The sequence below is a fragment of the Mastomys coucha genome, unplaced genomic scaffold (assembly GCF_008632895.1).
Source record: "Mastomys coucha isolate ucsf_1 unplaced genomic scaffold, UCSF_Mcou_1 pScaffold22, whole genome shotgun sequence".
Taxonomy (NCBI): domain Eukaryota; kingdom Metazoa; phylum Chordata; class Mammalia; order Rodentia; family Muridae; genus Mastomys; species Mastomys coucha.
Window position 1 is genome coordinate 224930242 of NW_022196905.1, and position 9169 is coordinate 224939410.

Consider the following 9169-nt stretch of genomic DNA (forward strand, 5'->3'; position numbering starts at 1 on the left):
AAATCTACCTGCCTCTGACTCCCAAGTGCTAGGATTATAGGTGTGTGCCACCACTGCCCTGCGATCAATGTCCTTTCTACACTGGCTCCAACCCAGAGCTTTTCCTGGACTTCCCCATAGCCATAGCTACTGGGAAGATTTTTATAAAGGCCATTTTCCAGACAGTAGCTATCATAGTGTCTGGACCTGGTAGCAGCTCAGAAAAGTCCAGTTAAATAGGAAGAATGAGGAATGTATATCTGTGTATCAACATGCATGCCTGGTGCCTGCAGAAACCGGAAGAGGGCATCAGATCACTTAAACCGTGAGTAACATATGAGCCTCCATGTGAATGCTGGAAATTAAACCCAGTTTCTCTGAAAAAGCAGCCAGTGCTGTTAACAACTGAGCCACCACTCAAAAACAGACTAGTTTTATTGCCCCAGTCTTCCCATATCTACACCTTTGCTTCCTTTACAGTTAGCAGCAGCAGCAACAACAACAACATTAGGGCGGCAGCAGCAGCCACCATTATCTGAAAAAAATGCAGTTCAAGGAAGCAGACACTGGTGAAGATGCTGGACTTCAGCTGCTTCACCGGCTGGCCTGCCTAGACTCCTTCCACTTGCTCCTACCCCAAATACATCCCTGTGCAGAACTTCCTAATTATATCCTAGCACCTGACTAGTGAGAAGAGAATGAGTCACATGGAGACACTAAAGAATATGGAGCCCAGTGCATTGCTTGCTGGAGTACTGACCACTTTAATGTATCGGGTTTGTTGTCATTGTAGTCATTGTCATTGTTGTTATTGTCATTTTTTTAACCAAACTATGCCTTGCTTTTGAGGGGTGGATATTGTGATTTGCAAAGTGTTCTTGTATAACATGGCCTTGTCTAATCTTCAACCGTACCTCAGTGAGGAGGGTCAGATCACCCTGAGTAGCCCAGCATCTAAGAGAACCACATACTGTCTTCCACATCTGGCTCTTGTTGAAGCTTGCCTGACAGTCCCTGAGAACAAGGCTGGATGGTAAGGAATAACCTGTGTGACCTACAGGTACTCCGGGCCTGTGCTCCAGATGCCCATGCTATTAAATGGGACCACCAGCCAGAGGGGTCACCCCCAAGGAGGGTTTTCTGAGTCCTCACCAGGAAAGCCCGTATCCTCCTACCCTTCACACTTGACCAATACCCCTCCATGGCCATTGTCAATTACACTGAGTCCAGAGAAGAGAGAAGAGCTGGGCCTCTGCTCCCAGAAGTATCCAAAGCTATAAGCCATCTTCCTTTTTATTTCTTTTTATTTACTTATTTATTTTATGTATATGAGTACACCATTGCTATCTTGAAACACACCAGAAGAGGGCATCAGATCCCATTACAGATGGTTGTGAGCCACCATGTGGTTTCTGGGAATTGAACTCAGGACCTCTGGAAGAGCAGTCAGTGCTCTCAACTGCTGAGCCATCTCTCCAGCCCTATGAGCAACCGTCTTACAACCTAGATCAGCAGCAGTCACCAAAGCCCACCACTTCTTAGCAGTGGATGAATAAATCACATGTTGACTGTCAATGGTGCCCTTGAGGATGGAGAGTGTGTCACCTCTGGGTGTCAGCTAATATTCCAGGAAATGTAACATCCTCCTGCTGGGACCACCTGAGAGAACAGCTTGTATCTTCCACGTGTAAAGGAGCTGCAGAGAAACATCTTGTTTTTAAAGAAAGAAAATCAACTTCAGCAGCCACTGGATATTTATATTATATTTACTCAACTACAGCCAAACCTACGTATGGCCGTACTGCTGGCTGTGTGGTCAGAAGGACATGACACAATGAGTATCCTTTCACTCCATACTCACTTAAAATACACATTGTGGGAACCTGTGAACCCAGAACACTTTGTTAGCCTACTATGAAGCTCCAAAGACCCAGAATCCTTGGGGCTGGAGAGATCACTTAGCAGTTAAGTACAGTGACTACTCTTGCTGAGGACCTAAGTTCAATTCACAGCATCTGCATGGTGGCTCACAACCATCTGTAGCTCCAGTACCGGGGGATTCAACACCTTCTTCTAGGCTTAGCGAACATCAGGCACATACATGGTTCATAGACATACAGGCAAGCTAAACACTCATATACAGCCTCTCTGTGTCTCTGTCTCTGTCTCTGTCTCTCTCTCTGTCTCTCTCTCTCTCTCTCTCTCTCTCTCTCTCTCACACACACACACACACACACACACCTCTAAGTCTGTCTATCTATCTATCTATCTATCTATCTATCTATCTATCTATCTATCTCTCCGTCTTCTCTGTAGATAGGCCTTCTTAGATGCATTTTACAGGTGTAATGATTATTCTCCATTGTCAACTTGCCTGGATTTAGATTTATCTAGGAGAAATCATCAAAGCTGTGTGAGAGAGGGATTTTCTTCAGAGGGGATTAACTGAGCCCACCTAAATGTGGGTGACACCATCCCATAGATGGGCACCCAGACAAAATAAAAGGGGGCACAAGGAAGCCAGCACAGGGCTGGCCTTCTTCTTTTGTGTTTACTGTCTATATGACGTGAGCTGTTCTGCTCCACCATGGTAGACTGACATCTCGGAGGCTGCAGTCCAAAACAAATCCTTCCTCCCTTAATTTGTCTCTGTATAACAATATGAGAGTTGTCTGGGTGCTCACTTATGGGATGAGAAGGCTAGGAGGGTGTCACAGGGAACAGAAATAAGGTAAAGAGGCAATGAACATTAAAAAAATAGAGCAATCTAATTGCTACATCAAAATTGTGAAATATGAAAATATATCGTATATGAAAATATGAAATATATTGTGAAATATGAAAATAAACCCATTCCTAGGCAAAACCTAAAAAATATCCTAAACCCTCTGTAATGTTCAGCATGCTAAAAATGTCCTCATGTGGCCAGGGTCCAGGGCCCTAGGTGGTTTCAAGATGGGAGTACTCACTGGAAAACCAAGGCAAGACTAGAGAGCTGGGGCTTCCAGCTGCACCCTGCAGCCTCCTGGGAGGGGAGATGAACTTGAGTCTGAACTGATCATCAGTAGCTAAGAACAGAATCACCTATGCTACACAATAAAGCTTCTACAGAAACCCAAAAGGCTAGGGCTCTCAGGGAAAGATGGAGCTGGAGCAACTTCTAGAGACTGGTACATCTCAGAGAGGGTATGGGAAGCCTGCTTTGCATCCTCCTCACCTGCCCTGGGCATGCTCATTATGAAGTGGTAGATACAGGTATTTCCCTGAGTTCCCTGGGAAAATCTGTGAAATCCAGTGAGGATTTTAAAGTAACCTAGATTTACAATGGATTGGTCAGAATATAGGCAATAGGTGATGCTTGTGATTGGCATCTGGGCTGAGAACCCTGTTTGGCCTCGGTCCTCCCCCAGTGCAACTGCCACTATCTCCAGGCAGATGTCCTCAGAACTGAACTGGGTGAGAGAAGGCTCAGCTGACATCTTCAGGTGTGTCTGCAGCTCAGCTAGCCCCTGGTGGGGTATCTTAGTTAGGCCTCTGTTGCTGTGACAAAATGCCATGACCAAAAGCATTTTGGGGAGGAAAGAGTTTATTTTGCTTATACTTTTATACTTCTACAGCGCAGTCCATCATCAAAGAAAATCAAGACAAGAACTCAGGGCAGGAATCTAGAGGCAGGAGCTGAAGCAGAGGCCACGAAGGGGTGCTGCTTACTGGCTTGCTGCCCGTGGCTTGCTCAGCTGCCTTTCTTCGAGCACCCAGGACCACCATCCCAGGAGTGACATGGGTTCCTGTGGGCTTTATGGCCAGCAGGGAAACAGTCCCAATGAGGTAAAAATAAAACTTGGTTCAGCTTGATTCAGTTAGCTATCACTGGTTCAAACTTCAGGAGTCTGACACCAGATAATTAATTTTAGCCATATTTAAGCACAGCACACTTTTGCAGAGAGAAAGTTTTCTGACAACAATTAAATCAGTCCTGTTAGTATAACAGAAAGCAAGACATGTTTACACTGAGATTCTTTTTTATTTTTACACTTTAGATTTTATTCCCCCTATTCCTCCGTCCACCCTCTGACTGTTCCACATCCCATACCTCCTCCCCATCCCCTGTCTCCATGTGTATGTTCCCACCCCCTATCCCCCACCCCACCTGACCTTTAAACTCCCTGGGGCCTCCAGTCTCTTGAAGGTTAGGTACATCATCTCTGATTGAACACAGACCCCACAGTCCTCTGCTGTATGTATGTTGGGGGCCTCATATCAGCTGGTATATGCTGCCTGTTTGGTGGTCCAGTGTTTGATAGATCTTGGGGGTCCAGGTTAATTGAAATTGCTGGTCTTCCTACAGGTTCGCCCTCTTCCTCAGCTTCTTTCAGCCTTTCTGTAATTCAACAACAGGGGTCAGCTGCTTCTGTCCATTGGTTGGGTGTAAGTATCTGCCTCTGACTCTTTCAACTGCTTGCTGGGTCTTCCAGAGTACAGTTATGCTAGGTCCTCTTTTGTGAGCGCTCTATTGCCTCAGTAATAGTGTCAGGCCTTGGGGCCTCCAATTGAGCTGGATCCCACTTTGGGCCTGTCCCTGGACCTTCTTTTCCTCAGGTTCCTCTCCATTTCCATCTGTGTAGTTCTTTCAGACAGGAACAATTATGGGTCAGAGTTTTGACTGTGAGATGGCAACACCCTCCCTCATTTGATACTGTCTTCCTGCTGGAGGTGGGCTCTGTAAGTTCCTTCTTCCCACTGTAGGGCATTTCATCTAAGGTCCCTCCCCTTGAGTCCTGAGAGTCTCTCACCTCCCAGGTCTCTGGGGCATTCTGGAGGATCCTCCCACCTCCTATCCCCCCAAAGTTTCCTGTTTCCATTCTTTCTGCTGACCCTCAGGGCTTCAGTCCTTTTTCCTCATCCAACACCAGATTAGGTTCCCCTCTCCCTTCCCACTGCCCCCCTGTCCACTTTCCCTCCCAGGCCCCTCCCTCTTTCCCCACTTTTGATTGCTTTCTTCTCCCTCCAAAGTGGTACTGAGGTGTCCTCACTTGGGCACTTCAGCTTGTTGACCTTTTTGAGTTCTGTGTACTATGTCTTAGGTATGCTGTACATTTTTTTCTTTTTGGTTAATATCCACTTATTAGTGAGTACATACAATGCATGTCCTTTTGGGTCTGAGTTACCTCACTCAGGATGATATTTTCTAGTTCCATCCATTTCCCTGCAAAACTCAGGATGTCCTTGGGTTTTTGTTTGCTTTTTTGTTTGTTTGTTTTGTTATTTTGGTTTTTTTGAGACAGCATTTCTCTGTATAGCCCTGGCTGTCCTGGAACTCACTCTGTAGACCAGACTGGCCTCCAACTCAGAAATCTGCCTGCCTCTGCCTCTCAAGTGCTGGGACTAAAGGTGTGTCCCACCACTGCCCAGTGTCGTCCTCCTTAATAGCTGAGTAGTATTCCATTGTGTAAATGAACCACATTTTCTCTATCTATTCTTCTGTTGTGGGACATCTGGGTTGTTCCCAGCTTCTGGCAATCTCAAATAAGGCCACTATGAACACAGTGGAACACGTGCCCCTGTGGAGTGGTATAGCTGGGTTTTCAGATAGATCTATTTCCAATTTTCTGAAGAACCTCCAGATTGATTTCCAGAGTGGTTGTACCAGTTTGCAATCCCACCAGCAATGGAGGAGTGTTTCTCTTTCTCTGCATCCTTGCCCACATGTGTTGTCACCTGAGTTTTTGATCTTAGCCATTCTGATTGTTGTAAAGTAGAATCTCAGAGTCATTTTGATTTGCATTTCTCCAATCACTAAGGACTTTGGACATTTCTTTAGGTGCTTCTCAGCCATGCAATATTCCTCTGTTGTGAATTCTCAGTTTAGTTCTATACTCTACCATCCCTGACCTCAAGCTTGCCTACAGAGCAATAGTGATACAAACTGCATGGTATTGGTACAGAGACAGACACATTGATCAATGGAATAGAATTGAAGACCCAGAAATAAAACCACATACTTATGGACACTTGATCTTTGACAAAGATGCCAAAAAATATACAATGGAAAAAAAGAAAGTATCTTCAATAAATGGTGCTGGTCTAACTGGCTGTCTGAATGTAGAAAAAATGAAGATAGGCCCATATTTGTCACCTTGCACAAAGCTCAAGTCCAAGTGGTTCAAGGACCTCAACATAAAACCCAATACCCTGAATCTAATAGAAAAGAAAGTAAGAAAGAGCCTTGAACTCATTGGCACAGGGGGAATTTTCATAAACAGAACTCCAATGGCTCATACTCTAAGATCAAGAATTGATAAATGGGACCTCATGAAACTGGAAAGCTTCTGTAAGGCAACAGACATAGTCAATAAGACAAATCAGCAGCCTATAGATTGGAAAAAAAATCTTCACTAACTCCACATCTGATAGAGGAATAATATCCAAAATTTATAAAGAATTCAAGAACTAACCAACAAAAAACTGTACACTGTGATTCTTTACAAATCAAAAGTTACAAAGTACAAAGATTGGTACTGTTGACTCAGAGATAGTGCCAAAGATTTAGGGTCTAGGGAGAATGAGTTAGGTGAACATAATAATGCCTGTGGCTGCCAGGAAGTCACCTAAGCTGTTGTAAAGCACAAGTGACATCTCTCATAAGGACGGTTTTATGGCCTAGAAACAATGCTCAGGATAGGTGGAAAGGTTTTGAGATAAAACATAAATTCTGGGAGATCTTCATGAACTCTGGGTCTACAGAGGGCAGATGGTCACCAGGTTGGAAAGCATACACTTCCCAGCATTCAAGAAGAACAGGAAACATCTTTCTCTGGAGATGCATGTTTATCTTTCCCTGACATCTCCGGTGCTTATCTGTGTGCACAAGAACTTTGGGCTCTCTACACAGCAATGCCCACAGTAAGCTGGGCCCACCCACATCAAGCATCAATCAGGAACAATTCAGGCTTATTATTGTGGAAGATAGAGATGATGAACATGTGATCAGGCTTATTCACATGTCAGTTTGGAGGGAGCACTCTCTCAACTAAACTTGTGCCAAGTTGATATAAAACTAACCAACACACGGAGAGACCTTATACACCTGCAGGACACAGAATGGCAACTTGCATGTTCTACTGAGTGCTAGAGAGCAGGGAAAACATAGCTTGTTTTGTGTCATGTCATAATAGAAGCCAATTCAGGCATCCTACAGGGAAGAAATGTCTCTGAGCAGGAGCCTGAACAAATGTGAGAACTGGACCTCTGTCCCTCTCTGCAGGGTTGGGCCTCCACCCCATGGTGTGCAGGTTTCTGCGATCTCTGCCCTCTGGGCTCTTGTCTCACACAGCCCCAGAAGATTTCCAGACCGGAACACATCTTCCAGAGTCCTAAAAGACTTCAGGGCAGCTTCACCCTGGTGGTATTTATGAGTGTGTTCATGTGTACAAATGTGTGAGAATCAGTATTTGTGGAAGATAGAGATGATGAATGTGAACTGCTGTGGGCCAACCTGACTTCCTAGCAGTGAGAACATGGGCAAGATGCTTAAGCTTTCTCGGCCTGCAACCAGGGAATGATACAAACTGCTATCCACGGAATGCTTGGTCCCAGTGAACTCCTACTCCAGATGTTCTATATGTCCCAACCCTGATTTCTGTATGAATCCCTCACAAGTCTGTGATTTGAGAACTTGAATTAGGATCCTTGTACAGTTGAGATCCCTAGCACAGAGTGGTTGCAAACTTACCCCAAGTCATACACCTGGCAACAGTGTACATTGCAGATAATACATTCTTTACCAAATTACTGAATCTCATGCAGAATGGTAAGCATCATTAACTATACCAGGCTACATCCTGGCTGGACAGTTCCTGGGAAACTTCAGGAGGACTTGCTGTCCTTCTGTGGATCTGTGGCCTTTGATCTAGTTGGCTTGAGATCACACGCCTCCACAGCTTTATCTGTCCCCATGGTGGAGTGATTTCACTTATACAAAGGACTCCACCTCACTTGTCCAGCCCCTGAGCTTTGCCCTACTGAGCAGTGTCTCACCAGGACCCAGGCTGAGCAGACACTGAGTTAAATGCTTCTGGTAAACCTAGGTATTGCCACAGTTGGATCTGAGTGTCAGCACAGAGTGGGTATCTATGTAGCTGAATTCTGCATGTTCAGGAAGCACGTGTTCCAAGATGTGACCTGTGCAGACATAAGTCACTGCAGGGGGCTCCTGGGGAGCAAGGACACTGCTTTGACACATCCCAATAATTTCTCCATGCCGAGGAGAAGCCAAATAGAGGAAAGGCCACAAACTAGAGGTTAATGAGTAAACCTGAGGGGAGGGAAGGCTAGCCTGCAAGCCGCACAGTGCTCTGCTGACAGTCCCCCCCCCCACCCGTGGGACTCAGTGGACACTGACGCTTGACTGTCCACTCTAATCTACGCCACCTCTGACCTACCTAGCTCGAGGCCCCAAGGCACAGAGCTCACTAACTCATCTCCTAAAGAACCATAGCTAAAACTTTATTCCCCAAACTAAGCCTGGACTCTGACTATGCTTCCCTAGGGTGAGGCAAGTAAACGCCGGGGTTTGTGTGTGAATGACATGGAAGGAAGGGATCCCTTGAAGGGAGGCCATAGGAGTCAGAGATTGCCATTTTGCTCCTACCAGGGGACCCTGAGATTGCCTGGGAGTCTCTAAGATGGTGAAGATGAAGTAACAGTGCGGGACGAATAAGGGAGACAGTCAGTCAGCAAGCCCGAGGTCAGTCCTCACTGCGAGTGCTTTCTCCTTAGGTTTCATCATATCTTCAACAAAAATGTTCTGCCTCTTCCCCACCCCCAGCCTCTTGCTATAGACATTTTTAAGCTCAGTTGGGTTAAAATGCTGATTTAAGGAACATTCTTCAGTCCTCCATTTAATTTAACAATTGTTAATATGTGTGCTGTTTTCAAACTCTCTTCTAGGCTTATATGAATTAGTCTTTTCCTGGCACCCCTACCGGAAAGAGACCTACTAATCTCACTTTCACATGCCACCCCTCACAATTTTTCAAATCAAAACACAGGTGACAGATCACTGTTTAGCCCAAGCTAACCCTGAACTCATCATTCTCCTGCCTCTGCCTCCCACGTTCTGGCATGATGATCATGCAGCTACCATGCCTGGATCCTATATATTGATTAATAAACATGTTTCCTGTATTTG